Raw genomic sequence first — 26,824 nt, 5'->3', positions numbered from 1 at the left:
GGGATTATACATAGTCATTTGAATCATAAAATCTGATAGAAAAGTGATGGTTATAGAAGCAACCTGATTTTATTAAAAATGTTGAGAGTACTTTATAACACTGTCTTTGCAGCTGGCAAGTGCAGTGAATGACATCCATCCTTTGAAGGTCTAGTGAGAAATATTATACAATATTTGCACAAAATTCAATACTGTTCTTTCCCCCAATACTTTTTTATCTTATCTGTATGTAATACTTAGGCAGTGTAATTCTTTTCGCTCACTAAACTCCATACAGTCACTTTTATCCCTCTTAGGTCCTTCAGGTAATATAATAAATATAATATGTAATATATATTTATATAATATATGTGATATATTTTTATATATGTAGTACATATTCATATGTAATATGTTAATATTTATTCATTTATGATATTTATACAAATGGATAGATTTATTAAATATAATATGTATCTATTTCACATATTATATTTATAATATATATTATATTTATAATTTTCTTTGTGTAGTACAACATGAAAAAGGCTGGGAAGCATTGGACTGGTAGAACCATGAATATCAAGTCTTTTCCTCAAACAGTGTCACCTCTCCTACCCCTTAATTTCTTCAAGTGGATATTCATACAAAACTACTGGTAAAGGAAGGTAAAATACCAGTGTATTAGCTGAGCTTATCTTCTTAACCCTGTTACAGTATTCTCTGGTAAAATGAGTTAGAATACTTTGTTTTTGGTTCAGGGACCAAGGGAATTGTATCATAAACTCATCTTAGATTTAATAGACTTGTGAAAATTAAATCTAACTCTTTAATTACTACAGCCACATAGAAAAAATGACTTGGCACTCACGGTGGGTCTGTCCATTCAGTTATATCGTTCAATCAATGTTCTAGAATCTTTCCATTCAGATGAACATTTCTTCCTTGGTGTTGATGATTAGTGACGGATGATTGTCTATGCTTCTTCTACAAAAGTGTGTAAAATTGACTCAAGTATGTTCAAAAAATTGAAAGAAAGTGTAGTAAATATTCTTTAAAAACATTTTTTTCTGCTCTTTTGTATTACCATTTCAAACCTGAAATTGTCTCAATTGGATGCAGTCACATTTTTCTCAGAATGTTCTTTAACAGTCTCAAAGTTTTCCTCATGATGCCCTGGATTTGTATTGTAAAATGATTATATAAAATTAATATTTTTTAATTTACTCCAATGCACATAACACTCATCATAATTTCTAGCAGTAGTGAAGAAGGAATCCAGAAATGAAGTTTAATTTTTCAGTAAATGTTATAAATGTTTAAATCAGGAACTAACATTAACATATACACACACTTGCTGGCAATTCAATTTTGAGAAGAAAAAAATTGCAGAATATCAGAGGAGTTTTTCCTAGAGAACTTTTACTAAGAAGTTGGCTAATTTTATTTTTATTTTTTTTAATTTTCTTTATTTTTTTAAAGTTTATTTACTTTGAGAGAGAGAGCACGAGTAGGGGAGAGGCAGAGAAAGAGAGAGAGGGCAGGGTTGGGGGGAAGGAATCCCAGGCAGGCTTCATGCCGTCAGTGCAGATCCTGACACGGGACTGCATCCCACAAACCATGAGATCATGAGCTGAGCTGAAACTAAGAGTTAGATGCTTACAACTGAGTCACCCAGGTGCCCCTAGAAATTGGCCAACTTTAAATGTTCCCCAACACTTATAGCTTATAAGATTTTTCTTTGATATTAGCTTTTACCTTTTGCGACATATATAGCAGGTTACAGTGTAGTAATGAGTTTTAAATCATGCTTTTCTATAAACTTATGAATAAGAAAATTTCATCATATTTTGCTTTAGACAGAAAAGAAAGTGAGGGTATAAGGTAAACTTCATGTGATCTCCTAAATGGAGACTGAGGTAAATGTCATGTGATTTTAAAAAGGAGACTGAGGAATCATGTTAACCCGTTATAATGATACAGTGTGTTTTGAAAGTTGCCTTGTGCAAAAGTAATTTTATCATCCAAACAAAGAGTAACTGAAGGTCATCTTGTAGTGCTACCTATGGAAATAATAAAGAAAAATGAGTAAATATTACAGGGGCATAATCTTTCCTGATATAGAAGATAATACATAGAGCTAGGGCAGGTATTAAAAATGAAACTGAAATAAGAAATACCGTATTTCTTTGAGCTCTTCAAGTTGAAAAGACAGGGAAGAAGGCAAACAAGAAAATGTCAACCTTCCCTTGCTCCCCTCCTCTGCCTTTCTCAAAATACAAGCAACAGTCTGTTACAGAAACAAGATACTCTACGGTACAGAACACTCAGAAATAAATATAAATAATAAAGACTGATATTAATATGACTTTAATTGAAAAATCAAACTAATATTCCTTTTAAAAATTGCTAACCTCCGTATTTTTTCTTTTTTTAATGTTTATTTATTTTTGAGAGAGAGAGCGTGAGTGGGGTTGGGGCAGAGAGAGCGGGAGACACAGAATCTGAAGCAGGCTCTGGGCTCCGAGCTGTCAGCACAGAGCTCGATAGGGGGCTCAAACTCATGAACCATGAGATCATGACCTGAACCGAAGTCAGACGCTTAACAGACTGAGCCGCCGAGGTGCCGAGGTGCCGAGGTGCCCCGTAACCTCTGTATTTTTTCTATAGGTAGCCACAGAAGCAAGTAGAAACCCAAGAAAAGCAGCCTTGACAACGTGAAAACAAAAGCAAAACAATAGCAACAAAACTCCCCAAAACCTTTTTATTGGTTAAAAATTAAACTTTGTCCTTGTTTAAATTTTATATTCATTTGACTCAGAATAGCTAATAACAGTTCTTAAGAGTTAACGAGTGTTTGGATTCCTAGGAATTAGGACTTCACAGTAGAGCAGCAAAGCATGAAGAGTTTAAAAACACTGTTCTCTGAAGACATGTTTCTCTTTAGAGTATTAAGGCAGAAGGAAGTCAAGGGCAGATTGCCCAGTTAATGACTAGATATCAAGACTTTTCCTTGAAGGCAAAGGAATGTTAATGTGTTTTTTATCAACATTTTCTTGCTTTAATTGTGATTTTCATGCAGGTGCATAAAAAGTTCATTGAGATAATATATAAATAACCCTCCTCCAAGCCACGCATGTAGTGTGCAGAGTTCACAGAAGGGTCCACTCGGAACACAGCTAAACCGTTTCAGTCCTGACAAGTGATGAAAACTCTACCCTGTGCTCATTTTAAAATTTACCTTTTGCAAGAGCCAAGATGCTTTTACAAGGGACTTGTGTATTCTATCAGTTCTTTTGGGGAATCACATCAAACTCTACCATCATTTTCTTTTCTCATTTTCCCCACTCTTAGGCTTGTATGTTTATAAAGGGGAATGCTTTTATGATAATTATAAGCAAGTAGAAAAGTCCATTTTATTGTTTTGTTACTTTAAGCAAAAGACAACCTTTAAAATTAGCCTGAATTATTAAATGCTGGGTGTTCCATCATTCATTCTTGCCCTTATTATTATTATTTTTTAATGACACTGGATTGAGTGTAAATGATGCTGGCTACTGCACTAAGTGCTAGGAAGACACAGATGGGAAACCCACAAACTTTGATCCTGCAGTGAGTATTGAGAGACAATAAGAGGGTACAGTATGGCAAATGCTTGCTAGAGGATACTTCTCCCCTGCAATCAAAGAGGCAAGAACCAGGCGTCTGGGTGGCTCCTTTAGTTGAGTGCCTGACTTCGGCTCAGGTCATTATCTCACAGCTTGAGAGTTCCAGCCCTGCATCGAGCTCTGTACTGACAGCTCAGAACCTGGAGCCAGCTTCAGATTCTGTGTCTCCCTCCCACTCTGCCCCTCCCCTGCTTGCACACTGTCTGTCTGTCTCTCTCTCTCTCTCTCTCTCAAAAATAAATTTAAAACATTAAAAAAAAAGAGAGGCAAGACCCTTGTGTGTAAAATGGTAATAAACACAAGATTTGACCGGCACATATTTGAGGGAGAATGCTAAATGTAGGAGCAGAAATTCTATGGAGAAGTGGTTAAAGATCTGATCAGAATGGCCTGATATAACATTATGCAGAGTTTAGAATGTTTCTGATGGCAGGGAGGGAACAATGAAATTAACCTTAGACAAATTAAGCAAAGACTGACCTGCTGCTGCATTTAAACAATGAACTAGAGGCTTCAAGACTGGAGATAGGAAAGTTATTCTATTACAAGTAAGAAATAATGGTGGACCTGATTACAGGAGTGAGTGACATTAGTGGCAATGAGGATCAGTTGGCAGGAGTTAGAGATTAATGGAACATGGGACTAGGCCAGAGAGAAAACTCAGAGGACAAACAGGTTTTTGGCTCAAAAGCCAGAAAGTATGATGGGGCTCCTGGGTGGCTCAGTGGGTTAAGCATCCAACTTCAGCTCAGGTCATGATCTCGTGGTTCATGAGTTCGAGCCCCATGTCAGGCTCTATGCTATGGGAAGCCTTCTTGGGATTCTCTCTCTCTCTCTTTCTCTCTGCCCATTCCCCACTTGTGCATGTATACTCTCTCAAAATAAATAAGCTTACTAAGCTTATGGGCTCCCCACTGCAAGGGTTGCTGGGAAGTCCTGAGGATCTCTACACGTATCCATGTTGGATCATCTCAGCCGATTATGGAGGTTGATTGCTGCTCTGCGCCTCTGGTCATTTTATAAAGGGCACCCCCCTGGCTGCCACCCACTCCGTCCCCTCTGTAGTGTGCCCAAAGTAAGACACACCTACACCTGTGTACAAAATGATTGTACCACTTAGATATGAAAGACAAGATGTGAGTGCCTGGTGGCTCAGTCAGGTTAAGTGTCTGACTTTGGCTCAGGTCATGATCTCATGGCTTGTGAGTTCGAACCCTGCATGGGGCTCTGTGTTGCTTGGAGCCTGGAGCCTGCTTCAGATTCTGTGATTCTGTGTCTCCCTCTCTCTCTCCATCCCTCCCCTGCTCACACTCTGTCTCTCTCTGTCTGAAAAATAAGTACACTTAAAAAAAAAAAAAGATAAGATGGAACAGAGAATGTTGGTAAGGAATGATCGTGTTATCCAAACACTTACAAGTAACCTCTTCAACATACTCCTTTGAATAGAAACCTAAATTTTGGCCCCAAATTTAAGAACTCATAGCTTCATTACAATATACAAATCTGAAAACAAACAAACAAAAAAGGGTAATTAAAAATGCTATTTGTTGAGCCTAAGTTATTCTCATCGAAAAGGAGCAAAAAAAGTTATTACCATTCTTTGTTAGGCATTCAGTTTTGGCTTAGGTATGATAAGATAGTCTGTAACAAAAGAGCATCTCCTAGGATTTTTATTTATCCTTCCTTCTGCTTTCCAGTAATACATCCTTCCTTCTGCTCTAGTGGAGCCAAGATTAGATCTGATTTTAAACTGTCCTGTGTTCCCATGAAACAGCTGACAGAATTCTTACCATATATGTGCATCTGCAATATGTACTCCTTATTGCTACGGTGAGGAAACAGGTTGAACAGTTAGAACAGGTGATCTGCAGGCCTAGATGTATTTGACATTCATTCAGTTCTCAGTACAATGTTCCATGTCAAAACTTGGAAGAATACAGGAGACTAATCTCCTATTTATACTCACTAACAGTGTAACATGACACACAGTTTAATAAAATAATAACAATATAATCTCCATGTGCCTTTTGAGAGTATCTCAAAAGTGAATCTTGAATTATGCTCTTGCCTAATTAAAACTGATTATTAAAATAGCATATCCTTTGATGACATTGTAAAGTGGTGATATTTCGTAAAGAAATGTCTAATATTCTCACTGGTTAAGAGTGCAGAATATGAAAGCTTCATTAAAAAAAGATAACTTTTAAAGTCATAAATCTGAGAACATAGTTGCACAGCTCACCTAATTCTACATGCAACGGTGTTATAACAAACTGATAGAGGCAGGGAAAGAGTAGCAAAAGCTCATTCGTTGGGTTACCTGTGACAAAATGATTTGGGAATGGAGTCAATTCTTTTATATACCATGAACTCGCCAACATGTTAGGGCCAATCAATGGACACTGGAGTAAATGAGGAACGGGGAGAGGTAAATGTGAGATGCTTTAATACCCGTGGGCCAGAACACATACAGCCAGTAAGTAACATTAGTAGGCAGCACATTTCCTCTTATCTCAGACTATACATTTCCACACATGTCTTTTCTTCAGCCTCATGGAAGTTCTGTCAAATTACCAGACAAAACATGCCCCCCCATCTTTGCAAATGATATTATCTTTGCTGGTTGGAATGTCCTCTGCCACCTGAGTCCTCTTCAGCTCAGCTAAAAGTTCGATGTAGGGTCGAATTGAATTGATTTTCCTTCGTATTCACCCATCTCTAGCCCTATTCTTGACATAACAATTCCTATCCTTCTCCCCATTCTCAGCTAGAATGTTCTGAAAGTTTTTCATGGGCATGTGGTAAACCATTTCTCTTTCTACTGTTTTTTATGTTTTCATTTACTATAACTGATTATCATTGGAAAATCTGAGACTGTGTTACCCTTGCTATGTTTATATTAGTGTTACTTATATTGACTTTGATAAGTTATCCTTCTGGCATGTTCTCATAATCTGACTCCCCTTACTCCCAAATTTTGGCAAAGCTGGTTCTAATTTTGTTATTACATTATAGTCTTATGCATGTAGGTAAAGTCTAGGAATTCATGGGGAGGTAGGGGATGAAGGAACTTGTCACAGAAGAACAGAGAGTAATATTGCTACAGTGACGGAAAACCCTGTTTTATAAGCTCAGCCTTTTGGATGTAATTGTTACTGCAAGAGAACAGTATAATGTGGCCTTCTAAGTGCTGTGTTAGCTTCTTGTTTCATATGACAATATAATATTATTTCAGATAAAAGACCCTGTTCACTTGTATTTGTCTTTCAGTGAGGTTTGCTACTTTAGACAAAATGTCAGATCTAATTGATGTACAAAATATATTATTGGCTCATCACTTTTTAGAATTCTTATATGCATTTAGGGCCATATTATATTTTTATGTGGGCAGAAGGGTAATAGGCCTCTAGGGAAATAGAGCTAAAAATAAAATAATAAACCTCACATCCCTAAACATGATTTCAAAGCATTTCTTTAGGAGTTTCTTTTCCAAATGTTCTAAATACCAGAATGATGAATCCAATTGCAAATAAATGTGTTAGTGAGTTAGGCCTTCAAGTATTTAAAGGAAAATAGGATAAATTCTTTGTTTCTGTTGGTGTAAACTATATTTTCCCTTTCCGTCTCAGTAGTATGTGAGTAGCTTTTCAAAATGCTTATAGAAATTATATTTTTCACCATTAGGTTTTTCTTATCACAAAGAATATGAATAATGGGAAGTAGATGTTAATCTTTGACTATTAGGCAAAACAATGTTTTGTTCCTTTGATTTAGTTAGGAATGTATTGCACACTGTTTCATTAATTCATTAATTGAGTATCTGCCATGTGCTAATAATTGTATGTATGTCCCAAGGAGCAAATTTGACACTACTAATGACAGATACTTTTCAGAATAAATTAGTCAATTACTAGTAAATCCCTTCCTTTTTCTTCTGTTTTTTTTTCCCCCCAACTCAATGTATGTGGTAAAAGAGATCAGTGTACGTCAGATACAGAGAGGAAACTTCCATTGTATTTATAGAAGTCTTAACCCTAAATTAAGATGAAAGGGAAGGGCATGACAGGTACTGTGCATAGAACATCATACTTTCATAGATCAGCTTATGTCTGGGTTTTTAGATACTGAATGTTTCATATTGTCTCCAGTCCAGAAATATAGAAACTTAGCCACGCACTCTGTTCTTTCTTTCATATATATGGTTACTTAAGTTGATGACTTTTCCCTCCCAACTGTTACTTCCTAAGAATCAATTTCTTTTTCTCGGTTATTAGAAATATCTTTAATTCTTCACTATTTTGCTTTTACTGCTACAGACAGATAGTAGTATGGAATTATCATTAATGCATGAACTTTGGGTTCATTCCTAGCTTTATGTTTTATTAGCAGTCTTAAAACCAAGTTCAAGAACTTATGTTTAAAAAAAATCTTTGTTATCTCTTCTGTCTAGTGTGATAATAAAAGTACGTACATTGTTGTTGTAATGACTAAGTATCATATATAAATATATTAAATATGATTAAGCCTATAGTCCTTGAGACCTAGTAAGTGTTACCTACTACTATTTACCATTTCTTTGGCTCTTTGTTTTGTAATAATTATGTCAGAGATATGTAATGGAAGATCCATGAAGAATTTTCAATGAATTTGTTTAGTCCTTGTCAATATTTCTGTTTAGATTGAGGAAGAGACAAAGTAATTCTCAAAATACTGGCTCTGTTTTTTGGGCACCTTATGGGTTGATAGCTTGGATAACTGAACATTGAGTATAAATGTTTAGAAGAGAAACTAACTCAAGTTAATTCACACACTTTGTGCCTGTAATGTACATAGAACCCTCTGTCAGGCAGTTCCTTTCCTCCAGGATTGCCAGTCCATTGCTGGAGACAGTCCAGTATGCATTTGACTAGGATTTGGTCAAAGGTAGTGTTCTGCAAGTGCTATAGTATTTTAAAGAAGGAGGAAATGGCATTCCTGCTGTGACATAAGGATGGAAGAGAAGGGAGGATGGGCAAAGCATTGTTAGATAATGTGGTATTTAAACTGACTCCTGAAAACTCTACCATCATTTGCAAGCATAGGTAGGAGGTGTTGGACGATGGGGTGTGTTCCAAAGTATTGAATTATGTGAACAAAATTTTAGTTGGTGAAAATTATATCAATTTTAGCAAATAGTGAATAGTTTAACCAACAATACAGACATGAAGAAAGAAGTATTGGGACAGGAAGTTTGAAGGGTAGATTGTAGCCATCTTGTAGGGGGTCTTAAATGTCAGGGTGAGACTTTGTACATAATTTTGTCCACAGTTGAGATTCTTTAGAAGCTCTTGATCAGAGTTGCAGTGTAGAGACTATCAGAATTATGTGCTAAAATTTAGGATAGAGAGAGAGACTTGAAAGTGGAAGAACAGGTAGGTTGTTGCCGTAGGGCAGAAGGTAATGAGTATCTGAACTGGGGAGATAGCAATGGGGATGGAAAGAGAAGGAACAAAGTGAGAGATGCATGGAGACTGAATCTGCAGTGCTTGGCTATTGGCTAATTGGATGTAGGAAGTGAGGATGAGGGAAGAATCAAAGACGCCTAGGTGACTGGGTGGTACCATTTACAGAATTAGGATGTAAGAGGAAGCTTTGGTTTTCAGGGAAAAAGTGGTGAGCCTAATCTTAGAGGTTTTGAACTAGAGGTATAAAAGGTGAGGCAAACTCTCGCATATGAATCTATATATCAAGAGAAAAGTTATTGCTAGCAATAAAATTAGGAGTTTTCAACATAAAGGTGATAATTAAGGCCATGGGGCTTTATGAGATTATCCAAAGCAGTGATGATAGTAGGCAATTAGAGATCCTGGGGATACATGTACATTTAGGAAAGAGAGAATTATAAGCCATTGAAAGGGATCAAATCACGGGTTGACACAATTGGTAAATTGAAGGGAAGTCCCAAACTTTTTTTTTTTATGGTTTGCCCCTCTGGCAGCCTCTGCTAATGTTAATCCACAGAAAGGTCATATGTACATAATGATGACAGAGCATGTGCTAAATGGATAAAAATAAATGAAAGTATTTTTGATTCTCAGTGATAAATTGATATCTCTGTGATATTTCTTAACTTCATGCCCTATATATAAGTAGAGCAAATCATAGAGGATTGGGTTTCTAAGTATATATGATGGAATTAAGGAAATATGACCAAGGTTAGTGATTTTCTCCCTTTTTGGGATTGCATTTCCCTGTTTCTTTTTGATTGCTGGTTAATTTTAATACATTTAATAATAAATTTAATATATTTTATTTAGTTCAAAGTAGTGCTGGAGTGAAAGCACCCAGGGCTGCCTGGGTGGCACAGTCAAGCTAATCATTGATGTGATTTTGGCTCAGGTCATGATCTCACAGTTGTGAGATGAAGTCCCATGTAGGGGACTCTACCCTGGGCATTGACCCTGCTTCAGCTTCTCTCTCTCCCTCTCCCTCTGACCCTCCCCTGCTCACTCTCTTTCAAAAAAAAAAAAAAAAGTAGTAAAAATTAAAAAAAAAATTATTCCTGGTATGTTATAATGCTGCTTGAGATGAACAGAAGAACACAAATATTTTTGGATCACACTTATAAATTAATAATTAAACTAAATATCATATATTGTAATACATTTTAAATGAATGAATCTAAATATTTTAAATGTCTCCTACAGCCAAAAAAACAAAACAAAAAAGGTGAAGACTTATTTAAATATTTAAATCATTTTGGGGTGCCTGGGTAGCTCAGTCGGTTAAGCGTCTGACTTCGGCTCAGGTCGTGATCTCATGGTTTGTGAGTTTGAGCCCCGCGTCGGGATCTGGGCTGACAGCTCAGAGCCTGGAGCCTGCTTCAGATTCTGTGTCTTCCTGTCTCTCTGCCCCTCCCCTGCTCACACTCTGTCTATCTGGCATGCTCTCTCTCTCTCACAAATAAATAAACGTTAAAAAAAAATACTTAAATCATTTTGAATTTAAGAATTATACTATGGCGGGGTGCCTGGGTGGCTCAGTTGGTAGAGCGACCAACTTCAGCTCAGGTCATGATCTCACAGCTCCTGGGTTCGAGCCCCGCGTTGGGCTCTGTGCTGACAGCTCGGAACCTGGAGCCTGCTTCGGATTCTGTGTCTCCCTCTCTCTCTGCCCCTAACCCACTCGCGTTCTGTCTCTGTCTCTCTCAAAAGTAAATAAACATTAAAAAAAAAATTAAAAAAAAAATTATACTATGGCAAAAATATTTGTCATTAATGACATGTTTATCAAAACTAGGCTTGAAATATGGAAAATAAAATTAACATTATTTCCAGTGCATTTTCTGAGACACAAAAATATTTATATCCTCCTTCATTTCTATGTTAAAAAGTAAATACCTTAAGAATTTTATTTTTTAAAATTTTAGGAATCCAAAAAGATTGACTTCTCAATTTTCTTTGAAACTGTTGACATTCTTAAAGTAATTCATTCCCGCAGTTTCACGTCTGGAAAAAAAATTACCATTTTGTTCATCTGATATTTATAAATTTGATTTCACCCAGTTTAAGTAATGTAATTACTTACAACAAATGAAAAAAATATGATTATTTATAAGGGGAAGATATTCTTTTTTTTTAAATTTTTTTTTTAACGTTTATTTATTTTTGGGACAGAGAGAGACAGAGCATGAACAGGGGAGGGGCAGAGAGAGAGGGAGACACAGAATCGGAAGCAGGCTCCAGGCTCTGAGCCATCAGCCCAGAGCCCGACGCGGGGCTCGAACTCACGAACCGTGAGATCATGACCTGAGCTGAAGTCAGACGCTTAACCGACTGAACCACCTAGGCGCCCCAATAAGGGGAAGATATTCTAGCAGAATTACCTGAACAGCATATGAAGATATGTATTTTGTTGGTTTATTTCTTATCTATATTATATTTTTCCCATTATACAAATCTGTTTACTATCTTAAACACCTACTACAACATAGTAGTGTTGAATAGCTATTTGTGTGAGATCTGTTTTTGCATTTCTCAACAGTATTAGTTGACATACATATTACATAAGTGCATCTCCATAAGCTTACATATAATTATTACATGTGTGAAATTTAAGCGAAGTTGAAATGGTTAGGTAACCCATGGATAGAACTCTAGATTATATATACATTCTGTTAAAACCTTTATTTGTGTTGTGTTGTAGTTAGACAATGTAGAGTTTTTATGAGATATTTCCATAAATCTAAAGAAAGTTATTATTAATTGAAAATGTCAAGCCTTGTTTTGTTTTTGTTTTTCATGCTGTATAAGGTATTTACTTGTTTTCCCATTTAAGATTGTGATGGAGACTTTGAGTTGTGAGGCGACATGACAGGGGACACCATAGGGATTTTGTAAGAGCTTCAGTAATCTCATTTTTCTGGGCCCTGCCTAATTGAACAGCTTAATCTCTTACAGTTCCTCCTCATACCCATGGCACGTCTAACTCTTGTTGGTTTGGGTTGTCTCATTGCCATGTCTTTCTCTTCCTCTCTTGCCTTTCTAACTAGTCATATTTTAGTTCATAGCATTCGGGATAAGAGTGTCATTTAGTGATAAAGAGGATAGTTTCTTGGGCCAGAATTCCTGGCATTCAATCTGGACTCCTCTACTTGCTAGATGTCTAATCCCTCCAAGCTTCTCTTACTTTTCAATTAGGAATAATAACAACAATAACTCATTGTGTGTTGTATTAAATAGTTAATCTGCATCACCTAGAAAATGTTATGGCGTCAGTAAGTAATATGTCCATGAGCCTATTTTACCCTTCTTCTCTCTTTCATTCTGTTCTGTATTGTCTGGTGTCACTTCCTCTGGGAAGCTTTCCTTGATCCCTGGAGGCCATGGTATGACAACACTATCGTACCTTGTCTGTTGACTCCTGTTTTCCTCCTTGGACCCTGTTTGATAACAGAGGCTGTGTACTTTCACCTTTATATCCCAAGCACCCAAAATTGAACATGATCTGTGAAAGGCACTCATGTTTGTTGAATGAGTAAATAAATTAATGAGATTTTGGAGATATGTTCTGTTGTATGGGAATTTATATCAATAAATGATAACCTGGTCGTAAACTACCAGGGAAGTTATAACAGAGGGCATGGAACTTAAAGGCTCACAGACCAAGAAGATGACAAGATTCTGGAACCATGTGGTTCATTCATTCTGTAGTGGGAAGCCAAGGACAAAGCTATAGAGTTGGTGTACATAGTTAATATAGGGTTCCATGGGATTGACTGAAGCATCACACATTAATTGTGTTTTATACAGTGTTGCAGTATCCATGTCATCAGCTGTTTCTCCTGATGTTGTGGTTACAAAGACCAGATAAAGAAGGAAGCTCGATAGTTTCAGGTGCCTGGAGGGAACACTGGCTTACCTTGTTGGAGAGGTACAAGTACTTGCATACCTGACCACCCTGTAGCTCACCATTCAGTGTTTTATGCTGCTGTAGCTTCTATCAGTTTCTCAAGCAGAGAACACACAGGGTCATAGAGAGGCCATAATGGATGTCCTCAAGGGAAGAAGTTTGTTTTGTTTTGTTTTACCTTCCTGACCCCACGCAAAGGCGCCTGGGCTGGGCTGGGGGCCGTGCCTCTCTGCCCTGCGCCCCCACCTGGATGTCCTCCTCCCTCCTGGTCCGACGCTTCATCCCCACCTCCTCCCTCACAGGCAGCATCTCTCCATTACTTCCCCTCATGGGCCAGGCCAGGCCAGGTCCCCCATCTGGGCTCTGCGCCCCCATGCCCCCTCCCACCCCGCGGGGCTGGGCTTCATGGGTATCAAGCTTCGTGGCTTTTTACGAAGGATCTCGAACCCCACCTAGGAGCTTGCCCCACCCTCCCAGGGGCTCTACCCTCAGCCCTCAGCCCACCAACCCCAGGGGCCACAATGGCTGGACCAACCCAGGGCCAGGGCACCTGGGCCTCTCTCCTTTCCCAGCTGCTGGGGAGGGGAGAGGAGGCCTTCCCTTGCCACACCTGTGGCTGTTTCCACATCCGCTTGAGTATCCTGTTAATGTAGAGGTGATGTGATCTGGGGTTTATGAATATTTTAGTTTTATGGCCTTCACATCCCATTCTAGTAACACTTATTTGTTCCATTCTTGTTATTGAAGTTTAATAGACCCACATTCCATTAATTCTATATTACTGTCTATTCTCAATACATTTTGTGAATTCTGCCAATGTCTCCCAAATCACTTGCCTATATATTATGTATATGTAAGAAATAACTTTTATCTGTACTGTTTGCTTCTTGTCCCTATGGCAGATTGGCTATTTTCAATTAAAACAGCAAATACACATTGCGTGTGTTATAGTGAGGATGACCATATGCCCTGGTTTTCCCAGAGTAACGTGTTGTCCTGCAGGAACCCTTAGGAGTGTCCACTTTCATTTTCCAAAGTGTCCTTATTTGAGTGATAATGTATATAGTCACCTTAGTATTAATCTACCATCTGCTACTTTGTAGAACTATGTAAATTGAGGTAAATTATATAATACCCCGTCTATAAAATTTGCAGGTTGGCTATTATTTGTAAAGTCCTTGCCAAATCTAAAATTCCTGGACGCTTATGGAAAAGAAAAATAAAGCTTTTACTTCTTGAGTCTATTTGTAGGACTACAACCCTGAAGACAAGTCCATTTTTCCACTTAAAAATGGATCTAAATGCAAGTTGAATATAAATGCATGCATTAACTACTTTGAAATGTGCAAAATTACGCTTTTAATTTATACTTGGGGCAAAATATTTGAGACACTCTGACCATAGACTTTGAAGTTGAAAAACTAAAAGCACTTTCATTATTTCTTTAAAAATGGAGTATATTAAATAAAAGGCTTTGAAATCATTATATGTGGTTTTAAAAATATTTTATGGCTGTGAGTTCAACATATGCTTATATATTCCTTATCTGTACATTGAATTAAATAGTTGGCAAGGAATACTGGTTTCTGAAGAAAGTAATGATTTTACTTTCCAATTTGAAAAATTTCCATGTGTTCATGAGCCAGTTCTATAGGAATTTTGAGAATAATGGGAATTAAAGTAAATCAGATCTTTAGCAACAGATTTGGATATCACCTACAGAGAGAAAAATCAAATAAATGTATGAATTGTCCCAGAAGGTTAGTATAGATGTAGAAGGGAAGTGAAGAGAATTTGGATAGCATTTCTGACTCTTTTTGCTGGTTTGTTGTTCCCTGGGTCTTTCAAGGTTCACACTAAAAATACCGTATAGTAACTGGGTTTGCTCCCCCTTCAAAAAAAAAATCTCAGATTATATAGATATATGAATTGTTTCATTTTAATACAACACTTTTTTTTTCAGTTTTTGTCATAGCTAGAAAATTCCATGACTTAACATGGAATTTTATCTAAGTTTGGTGAACAGACACTGTGGGGAGATTTGCCTTTTGGAATTCTGCACGTACGTTGTTATTCTAGTTTGAAGTGAATGGGGGTCTCCCCATTCATTATTCAAGTTTTCCTGCATCCCTGCTTAGGTGATCTGATACTACTGAAAAAAATGGTACTACCAGCCTGCTGTGGTAATGTGAAAATATCAAGAGATTTGATGGATGATTAAATGACTTGAGTTTGGCAGAAACTTCCTCATTTTGTAGGTGTATGGAGAAGGAAGAATGATGGCAATATATTGATCTGTGCATTATTGGCAGTTTCTAGGAATTAGTATAAGTGTAGATGGCAACGCTTGGCACTTAAATGTGTTAGGGAACTCATCAAACTGTCGTATTATAGTTGTGTGTATATGCACCTTTTCCTCCTACTTGATTATAAAATTCTTGAAATAGGGGTGCCTGGATGGCTTAGTTGGTTAAGCGTTCAACTTTGGCTCAGGTTGTGATCTCATGGTTCGTGGGTTCGAGCCTCACATCAGCTTAGAGTGTGGAGCCTGCTTTGGATTCTGTGCCTCCCTCTCTCTGACCCTCCTCCCCAGCTTATGCTCTTTCTCATAAATAAACATTAAAATAATTTTTAAAAATAAAATAATTGAGATACAGAACTGTGTTTTATTTATGATGTATTTGCTAGGGTTCTTAATATCATCTGTGGCTCATGATATTTACTGGATAAATAGTTCTTTAATGGTATATTAATTAAAATGCAAATAGCAAAATATTTTTGATCTGTAGACCACCACCTATGAAAGCAAGGAATAGCTGATAAAATATTGTCATGCTTGTATGGCATATCAGTGAGAGTCTCTTAAGCAAAGAATAAGAAAAGAAAAGAAAATGAGAATGTATATTTGCATACATGTTCTTTCACAAACCTGAATCTCAGTAAAATAATTAGATGCTTTGCTCTCATCCTTCCCCTACAGGAGACAAGTTTTGCTCCTAGTCTAACTTAACATTGTACTAACAGGCTGCAGTCCAGATTTCGGTTGTTTGCTTCTGGGCTTGGTGAAGCTGCTCACTAATTCCCTTAGGGCTGCTGGGGAGTTGGGGGAGGTGAGGAGGACAGGTGAGTGCCTTGCATCATTCTGTGACAGCCTCAGGGGTTCATTCAAGAACCTTAGTGGCTTGCTGTGGTGAGAGCAATGAACAACCCTCCAGTTGGAAAGACATTATAATTAAACCATTTCATTTCCTTCATTCAGCAAGCATTTACTGTGAACGTACCGTGTATAAATAAATGACTCTGTTTAGATAAATCAGAGAAATCTGGAGATTTAACCCCTACTTGGGAAGAAATTATAAACCAATAGATTAAATGAAGCAGAAAAGAGAGCAAACCCAATTTAAATCCTTGTTGAAGGATATGGGATGCTTTCGGGAATGGAAGTCTCATGTGTGATGAGTTTTCTAATTTTTTTAAATATTAATTTATTTTTGAGGGAGAGAGTGTGTGAACAGAGGACAGAGGATCCGAAGCAGGCTCTGTGCTGACAGCAGAGAGCCTAATGCAGGGCTCAAACTCACCAACCGTGAAATCGTGACCTGAGCCAGAGTTGGACACTTAACTGACTGAGGCACCCAGGTGCCCTGTTTCCTAATTTTTTAATGGTACACCTTATATTTCCTCATGTCAGCATGACCTTTTCTTTAGTGATTTCTGAGAAAAGCAGACAGTTCTTTTTATCCTTCAGTATAATTTTGTTAGTTAGCCTGTGGTAGTATTATTTCCACCTCCCATAACCCAACTTAAAATACATAATATAGCATCTGTGTTTCAAATGAAGGTGTTGTGTTTTCTGCTACATGTGTATAAAATATGAAAAGGATCATTTTGGCTGAGTAAATTACTTATTTTATTCCATTCAGTCTGTTTTTTAATACTAAGTAGCTAACAAGCTAAAACAAAATATTTGGCAGAGTTGATGATCTCTTCCCTTAAGAGAGATCTTGGAATCAGAAGACGTGCCTCAATTTATCTGAAGGTCACCAGTTTCCACCCAGTGTGTGAGGCAGCACATACTCACAGCTGCATCGAAACAGGAAAAGTCTTGCCTCTATAGCCATGGCAGCTCTTTGCTTTATCTTTGAAGTTAGAATAAAAGCTTACATGACTTGGAGTGGGAAAAAAAAGTTTATCAGCAAGATCATTAATAACTTGGGACTCAGCTTTTCAAGTTACAATTAGATGCTCAACAGCTGTGACCTTCAAGAGCTGCTCATTATTGTTGGTCCTCATTGTTCACTCCCACTCTAGAGCTCTCTTCAGAAATAGTTTCTCTGACATCATTGACCCCGGGGGTCAGAGTGAGAAATGAGTCTTCAAGCACTCATTTGTAAGTCTTGTTTCTGTGGGATGCTGTGTGTGTGTGTGTGTGTGTGTGTGTGTGTGTGTGTGTGCGCGCGTGCGTGTGTGTAATTCAGCCAATAGGTAATGCTTCATTGTAATCCAGCTGTTTGGTCCCATCCCAATTAGGATGATGTCTGTTATATGAAGGGGCACCCCTGGGAGTAGTGAGAAGATTTAGTGGCCTCAAAAACTGAGTAAAACTGATGGTAACACAGGCTCTGTTTTATTTAGATGTTTAAAAAAAAAAAAAAGGTCTCAATGCACATGCTTGCCAAACTCTGTCATGCACTGTGTAGCATCTCAACGGATCAGCAGGGATTTTAAACGTGCTGTGTGCTTGCCATACACTGCAACCCAAAGAGAAAGTGGGGATTAGAGAAACTGTAGTGAAGTATGAAATGAAAGCCCAGCTGGAAAAGGAGGACTGGATTATGTTCAGCCTCTTTGCCTCAGTTCCTTTGGATATTAAGAACATGGGGCTCTTAGGAGAAAGGGATTTGCTTCCTCGAGGTGCAGTGCATAATCTCTGTATTTTGAAAGGAGTCTTAATTAGGGAAAAGCCATCTGTCGTAAAACAAAGAATAAGCAAACCTACAGGAGGGTTGATAGCATTTGTTATTGATAAGGACTTTTCAGGCCAATTAAAGCTCAGAGTTAAATTTAGTCGTCTTTGGGGAGTCTTGTGGGTAAAATACATCGATGATGAACTTTTGAACATGCAGCCTTGGTAGTTTCAATCTAAGATCTCGAATATACGAAGTTTTTATGAGGTAGCAAATGGGATCTCGAGATAAGCCAAGGGCGCTGGTTCTGACTCATTTTCTTCCAGAACTTGTAATCCAAGACAGCACCTCTGACCTGTGTGTTTCTGAGTTCTCATCTGCGAAATGATGGGACTAGCTTAGACTCAGATAATAAGTAAAATTCGTGGGAAGCTACAATTACTGGGATTGTAATCTCTCTGAGACCATTTGCATCCTCTGTCACCTTCATTCTATCTGTCTTCCCTAGTTTCACTTTTTAGTTTTAGTGACTAAAAGAACCATTGAATAAAATTTAAATAGATTTTGGAGGGCTCTTCCTTTGTTCTCCAGCATTAGCCTCTCTGTCACAACACTGTTATTTGCTTGCTGTGTCTAATGGCAGATGGTTAGGTTATCTATTTTCTATTTTTGAAAAGTCCATATTTATGAATTTTCCAATATTATGATTTCTAAAGCATAGCTCTTCCTTCAAGTGTCTGATAAGTTTCCTGAAAAAATAATTTATTAATGATGAGTTTGAAACTGTTGTTGATACTTTTAGCAAAGAAAAAAAAACAGATGAATAGGAACAACACCAGTAGTAATAGCTTATTTATTAAAAATATGCTGCATACCAGGTATTTTTTAAAAGCACATACATGGATTAACTTATTTAATCTTTATAACCAACCTATAAGGTAGGCACCGTTACTATTCCTTTTACCAATATGTTGAAGCATAAAGCAATTAAATGGCTTGTTCAAAGTAATGGCAGAGTTAGGATTTGAACTCAGGCAATGTGCCACCAAGTCTGAAATCTTCATTTCTATACCACATTTTCAAACATTAATACTGGATGAATACAATAGACTTTCTTCAAGCAACCTAAGATTTTCATATGTTTTAGACATTAGAATTATTAAACACATTCCTAAAACTGGATTAAATATAGCAGATTCTTGAGGGACAAGATTTGAGACTACAGCACAGTTGTCAGGTTGAATTTATTGTGCTTGAGGATTAATTAGATCTTAATGGGTTGATGTTTCAAAGGAACACTTTAAAAAGAGATTAAATGTGTGCCTATTGGAAATCTACCATTGCTTACTACAACCAATTAGTGACAGAAAGGGCCATCCTTGGGTATAGAAAAGGAGTTAAAATATAAAACATTAATTTCACTAGACTTTTATCAAAGGTTAAATTTGATGTAGGAAATATTCCCACAAAGAAGAAGAAAAACAAAAACAAGAACTGCCACACACCTTTAGTCACAACCTAATTAGGATCAGTTGGACTGAGCCAAGGAGATAATGACCCAGAGGCTTGATAAGCAGAAAGCACTAAGACGTTGTTATTGGAGGCAGGGTAAGAGGGGCATTCTAAAGTTCACAGAAATTGCTGGCGGCCTGGAGAGCCATTGGAAACCAAAGGTCCAGGGCAGGATGGGCAGAAGGAGTTCATGCCCCAGCAGCACAAAAAGGACTGAAGTAGCTTGATTGCTCAGTTTTGGCTGTCTTTATTTGTTTCACCCCTGGCAAAAGTTCATCCTGAGAGAACCTGGCCAGCAGGTGAGAATAACTGAAAACAGCTGGCTGTTAGTGAGGGCAGGGGTACAGCAGATGCTATTTTCTGGTAGATGCTTTTTTTTTTCCCCCTGACAGCTGGGCAAATCGCATATAGTTTACTCTTTTAGCCAGACATTGTAATGGTTCTTTCTATAATCCCATGCCCACAAGGCTGCCATTTTTATATCCTTCAAGGCTGATGTGTCTCAGGAAATATAAACAGAGAAAGGATTGGAAATGAATTACTGATATTCTTCTACTCTTAATGTTGATTTGCTCCTATCTCATAGCTAAGCTTCCAAAGTCATTATGATGGGAAAACTGTCATTGGAAAGCCAGACGGTATGAAATGTGAGCGCCATTCAGCTGGATTACCTCGAGAGCCATGTTTCTGTACATTTCCAGAGAGAACTCTCTGCAAAAAAGAACTAGATGATTATCCAAAGTTCCCTTGTGGCTACAAGTGTGGCCTTCCTTTCTCTCTTATCAAAACAGACAACCTGTAAAGAAAGACAACCAACCAGGCACATGGATGGGTTGAGCCTCAGATATATATACACCAGTATTTCAGTAGCAGAAGTGGTTGAGTTTCTGAAACCACGTTAAATGTTTTGGTCTGTCCATACCTGTGACTGTATTTGTTGACATGGTCCTATGGGGTTGTAGCAAATTCATCCAAACTTTGACAAACCTTGATAACTAGAAATGGTCCAAGAGAGTTCACTTTCTTTTTGTTTTTTGGGTTTTTTTCTGATAGTTTTTATTTTTATTTATTTATTTATTTTTCAACGTTTATTTATTTTTGGGACAGAGAGAGACAGAGCATGAACGGGGGAGGGCCAGAGAGAGAGGGAGACACAGAATCGGAAACAGGCTCCAGGCTCTGAGCCATCAGCCCAGAGCCTGACACAGGGCTCGAACTCACGGACCGCGAGATGGTGACCTGGCTGAAGTCGGACGCTTAACCGACTGCACCACCCAGGCGCCCCTGATAGTTTTTATTTTTTTACGATATTTTATTTTTAAGCAATATCTACACCCAACAGGAGCTCAAACTTACAACCCTGAGATCAAGAGTCGCATTTTCCACCAACTGAGCCGGGCACCTCTGATAATTTTTGATAGAAGTAAATTATACAGACTTTTATATAAATAAAGATGACTACATGAAAATAATATTTGAATCTGAATACTCTCATAAGGTTTAAGTTACAACATTTCAGATATTTCCCATCCACTTATTTACAAATGAGGAAATTATAGCCCAGAAGTTTTAATTAACTTCTCTGTAGGTAATGGGCTGACCCAGTTATGAATCCTAGTTGCATTTCTAATCCAGTTTTACAATTTATTTATTGTGCACATATATACATTTTGAAGTCAGATATTTACATTTTCTTTTTTAGTTCAAACAAAAACAGTTTTGAGGAATCTTAGTATGTCTAAGAATTTCCATTATTTCTGGAAAGTGAAAACATTTATATTCATGAGAGAATATTGGAAAACAGGAAAAATTTAAACAAATCATATATCAGCCTGCTAAAGACAGCCACTATGAAGGCTTTTACATATTTTCTATCCTTTTATCTGTGCATCCACTTATTTTAATTCAATTGTGATTATACTATAATGTTTACCTTTCCTTTTTTCAACCAAAATTTTGAAAACATACTCTTAGAAAGTGTTTACAATAATTGCATTTGCATGATATACCATTAAAAGATAGAATAATTTACTTTGGTGCTATTTTGTGTGTGTGTGTGTGTGTCATTTCATTTTAACTAGGAGATTTTTGGGTAATAAAAACACATATTATAGATGTGACATTGTGTTTTCTAATCATTTCCTTGTCTCAAGTTCTCTCCTCAGTCCACTTGAACCTGCATTGTTTGCTACCATGACCCTCAGACTGCTTTTATTAAGTTCACTAAATGTTTTCATTTTGCCAGATCCATTGATGGTTTCCTCTATCCTTATCTTAATTCACTTCTCAGCATCATTTGAGACAGCTGACAATTCCCCATTCCCTCCTTCCCTTTTTGCTACTTCTTCTGTTTTACGACCTCAAGCACACTGAATTTGGTTTCGTTCATTCTTCTTTGGGTGTCATACTTATTATCATCACTCTTCCTAATTTGTTCAGTCTTTATTTTTACTATTTTTTATCTTTCCCTGTGGTAGGCAGAATAATGGTCACCTAAAGATGTCTGTATTCTAACCCTTGGAACCTGTGAATATTTTACCTTACTTGGCAAAAAGGACTTTGCAGGTGTGATTAAGTTAAGAACCTAGAGGTAGAAAGAGTATTCTGGATTATACAAATCAGTTTAACAGAATCTTAAGGATCCTTGAAAGTGGAAGTTAGGAGGTAAAAGGAGTCAGAGGGAAATGGAAGAAAGGCACAAAGATGTAACATTTGTGTTTTTATAGGTATGTCTCCTCAGGCAAGAGAAACAAAAGCAAAAATAAACTGTTGGGACTACCCCAAAATAAAAAGCTTTTACACAGTGAAGGAAGCCATTAACACAATAAAAAGGCAGCCTACTGAATGGGAAAAGATACTGGCAAATAATATATTTAATAAGGGATTAATATCCAAAATTTATGAAGAACTTATATACTGAACAAAGCAGAAACCCAATAATAATCTGGTTAAAATGTGCAGAGGAACTGAATAGACATTTTTCCAAAGAAGACATGTAGTGGCCAACTGACACATGAAACTATACTCGACATCACTCATCACCAGGAAATGCAAATCAAAACCACAGTGAGATATCACCTTAAACCGGTCAGAATGACTAGAATCAAAAACATAAGAAATAATAAGTGTTGGCAAGGATACAGAGAAATGAGAACACTCCTGCATTGTTGGTAGGAATGTAAATTGGTGCAGCCACTGTGGAAAACAATATGGAGGTACCTCAGGAATTAAAACAATAATTCCACTACTGGATATTTACCCCCAAAAACCAAGAATACAAATTTGAAACGATATATGCATCCCTGTGTTTACCACAGCATTATTTACAATAGCCAAGATATGGAAGCAACCCAAGTGTCTTACAATTGACAAATGGATAAAGGAGTGATGCGTGTACACAAACACACACACAATGACTATTACTCATTTAAAAAAATGAGATTATACTATTGGGTATAATGCTAAATGAAAGAAGCAGAGGGAGAAAGACAAATACCATATGATTTCCCTTATGTGGAATATAAAAAAAAAATAATAATAATAAGCAAACAAAGATGCAAACAAATAAACAGATTCTTACATACAGAGAACAAACCACCAGAGAGGAGGTGTGGGGGAAGGGTTAAAACAGATGAAGGGTATTAAAAGGTGCAAACTTCCAGTTATAAAATAAGTTATAAAATAACTAAGTCACAGAGATGAAAAATACAGCATAGGGAATATAGTTTATAACTTTGTAATTGCATTGTATGGTGACCCATAGTGACTATGCCTACCATCATGAGCACTAAGTAATGCACACAACTGTTGAATCATGTTGTATAGCCGAAACTAACAGTGTATGTTAATTATATTTCAACAACAAAAAAAGTGGAAGTAGGAGGCAAAAATAGAGGGATAGAGAAGGAAGCACAAAGATGCAGCATTTGCTGGCTTTGAGGATGAAGAAAGGGGCCTTTAGAAGCTAGATTTCTCCCCTAAAGACCTGAGAAAGGAGCACAGTGAGAATCACATCTGTTCTCACCTACACAACCGTAAGATAATACAATTTGTATTGTTGTGAGCCTCTTAATATATGGCGATTTGTTACTGCAGCAATAGAAAAATAATACATATTTTTCATCTTCCCTTTCTCAAGATCTTTTTCCTTCCCCACTGTAGTCCAGTGTATCTCATGTATATTCCTCCAGTCATGCTTTCAAAGTTTACTTAAATGTACATGTATCCTAAAGAAAGAAAGAAAGAAAGAAAGAAAGAAAGAAAGAAAGAAAGAAAGAAAGAAAGAAAATAAATGTTTTCTAGATAGTATTGTGCTATTCATCTTATCTGTTTATTCCTTCTTTCACTCAGAGCCATTCTTGAACTCTGTCCATACCGCTGGTTGAAGGGTTGGAAAATGTTTCCATTTTTCCCATCTAGTTTCTTTGGTTGGTCTAATAATTAAATTGACATAACAAAGATTAACAGGAGAAAAAAAGAAGTTTAAGTTATACGTATGGGAGGCCCTTAAAACTATGAGACCCAAAGACATGTAGGCAATTGAGGTTTATATGCCATCCTGAGGTAAGGGATGGAATATTGGCCTGGGGCTTCAAAGGGGAGGAGGGAAATTCACAAGAAGATAAAGAAAAGCAGATGTTTGGTAATCAGATGTTTTTCCTGACAGGCAGATAAGTCTTTCCGATAAAAAAGTTATCTCTGGTAATATCTCTCCTTCTGGGCCAGGTCTATCTAAATTCTTTTAGGCAGTTAAGGGAGAGAGAAAAGTTTACACAAGTAGGTAACTTCACTAAGCCCTGACAGATTGCTCTTCAGAATCAAGGCAACAGTTTTCACTTGAACAAACAGGTCTGGCGAGCTTTCTTTTCCTTTCTGAAGCTTCATGGTAGAAGCCAGCTTTCTGATTTTTGTCTACCTGATAGACATGAAGTAGTATCTCATTGTTTTAGTTTGCATTTTTTCTGATTGCCTTTGAGATGGATTATACTCCTTCAGTACTAATTAAATATTTGGATAGTTTCTTCTGTAAAATGACTCTTTATAGTCCCTGCCTCCACAGTAAGCCTTTGCCATTTTCAGTTGTTTAAATATCTTCTTCCTCTCTCTTGCTCTTTACGTATGTTTGGACAGAAATTTTTCAATGAGGTATAGTCAGAACATTCCATTTTCCCCTGTTGATTTGCAGGTGTTTCAGAAACCATTCCTCACCCAATATCATAGTTTACCTTTCACTCTTCGAATTGCACTTAGAATTCAAATGAATTAACTAGAATTTTTTATGAGTTAGAAATACAGCACTTTTTAGATGAAGTGAGTCATTTTTTTGCAGTACACATTGTCAAATAATGTAAGCTGTCTCTAGTGGTTTGTGATGTTCCTCCTATATGACAAATTCCCATAAACTAATAGCCTTTTTGTTCTGTCTCACTGGTTCATTAACCTGTAGCTAATCCAGTATATCGCTATGACTTCGGAATATTGCTTAACACCTGCAGGAACAAGTTCCTTCTTTTTACTGTTCTTTTTCACAGTTGGCTTAAAATATTTGAAACAGATTGTCAGATTCTTCCCAAAATTGATGATTGGATTTTGATTGGAAATTTGTTGAATTCAGATTGATTGTGTGAAGTTCATAAGGCAATCCTACCAATATTCATTTTTAAAAATTGAGAAATCATAGATTTTTCTATTTCCTTTCCCTTTTTCCTTTCCACATTGCCTTTAACATTTGTGGGGCCTAGAACAGTTTACATGGAATCCTGCATCTCATATGTCATAGTTAAAAGTTATAAATCAGGCTGTCACTGTGATTTCTCAGGTTATCATCCTTCAATCTGGAGGCTAAAGGAGTTTTTCCCTCCCGGGGCCCACCTTGATAAACCTGAAGGTAGTTCTGTTCTGCTTGGGAGGAAAATCCACCCTGAGGCAGGACTGACAAAATCAAACTCTAAGGAGAAAAGGGTGGGCATGTCCTCTTCTCCATATCTCATTTTTCCAACTCAGGATCTCCAGGCAGTTCTAGGCTTTTCTAAGCAGAGTGTGGGGAGAGAGGGAACTGTGCTCAGACATTGACTGCAGGTGATTGCAGATTGATGACTTTAAACAGAAGCAGCCACACCATACTCTGATTTTCAGCACCATCTATGGATTTTTAATCCATCCTTGCCTTCCACCCTTCCCCCCACCTCACCAGCTAGTATCACACTCTCTTCTTGTGCTCTGTGGTCAGTTCAGTGCTTGTGTCTCTCTCTTTCATTATCCTTGGATACCGAGCTTTCAGAAATCTTTCTTATGACCTAAAAAGGAGTAGAAATGAGTTTCTATGAATGCGATATGTGGGTCTTCTTAATCTGGTCTAAAATCAGAGGTGCTGCACTTCAATCCCTCATCAATAAGTCCTGTCCATCTACCATCAAAACATCATTGCAAGGAATATCTTCGTTTTGAAGCCCTCATTATCTCTCCCTTAGACTTTCACAGTGACTTCTATCTTTCTGGGTCCTCCCTTCCTATTCGCAGATGCTTGAAATCAATTCTCCAGACCACTGAAAGGGAACATTTTCAAAGACAATAAGTCATTCCCCTCTCTTGATTTCAACCTTTCCCATGATTTTTTTTTTTTTTTTTTAATTCTTTCAATGAAATAAAAACTCCCTGCATTGGCTTATAAAGCCCTTAGTAGCTATGTCCCTGTTTATATCTGCAGCCTCGTTTATATCACTATATCCACACTAAGTGCAGGAGTCAGCTAGCAATGAACTGTGAGAACCACTTGTTAAATTTGCAGGTATTTGGCATACAGTTGTTAAAACCAACTTTTACAAATAGTATATAATCCTACAATTAAGTAAACTGCATTACAAGCAAATGAAATACATTCTCAGAGCTCATTACTTTCTAATCATTTTACCATCTTTTCCTGTTATCTGTGCTCTTGTTTTGTGTATGTGTATGTGTGTGTTTATTCATTATGTTAAATGTGTATGATGGAAATACTGTATAATTATTTGCTCCTGTATAACTCTTTCCAACTTCATATACAGTGAAGCCATGTTGGTAGCTTGGAATTAACTCTACAGGGAATATTTATATCATTGATATTGGTAAACATTATACATCAGGCTTTACTTACTGTTTTGATGATAGTCTAAACAGAAGACATCGTTGGAGAAAACTTTATTAATGCAGAGTAAACTTCACAGTGGGTTGTGCCTAGCCAGTTACATTTTTATTTTACTTTTTAAAATTTACATCCAAATAAGTTAGCATATAGTGCAACAATGATTTCAGGAGTAGATTCCTTAATGCCCCTTACCCATTTAGCCCATCCCCCTCCCACACCCCCTCCAGCAACCCTCAGTTTGTTCT

At 37.2% G+C, this 26,824-nt stretch overlaps 1 protein-coding gene across 10 annotated transcripts in view; it reads left to right on the top strand.

Moving 5' to 3' along the window:
• The window catches only part of ADGRL3 (adhesion G protein-coupled receptor L3), an 820,040-nt gene that overhangs the window by 323,855 nt on the left and 469,361 nt on the right, over positions 1–26,824 (top strand). The gene's annotated exons all lie outside the window — the stretch shown is intronic.

Source organism: Lynx canadensis, chromosome B1 (genome assembly GCF_007474595.2).
Source record: "Lynx canadensis isolate LIC74 chromosome B1, mLynCan4.pri.v2, whole genome shotgun sequence".
NCBI classification, from domain to species: domain Eukaryota; kingdom Metazoa; phylum Chordata; class Mammalia; order Carnivora; family Felidae; genus Lynx; species Lynx canadensis.
Note: the sequence above shows the minus strand (reverse complement) of the source record. Positions and strands in the feature narration are given on the sequence as shown.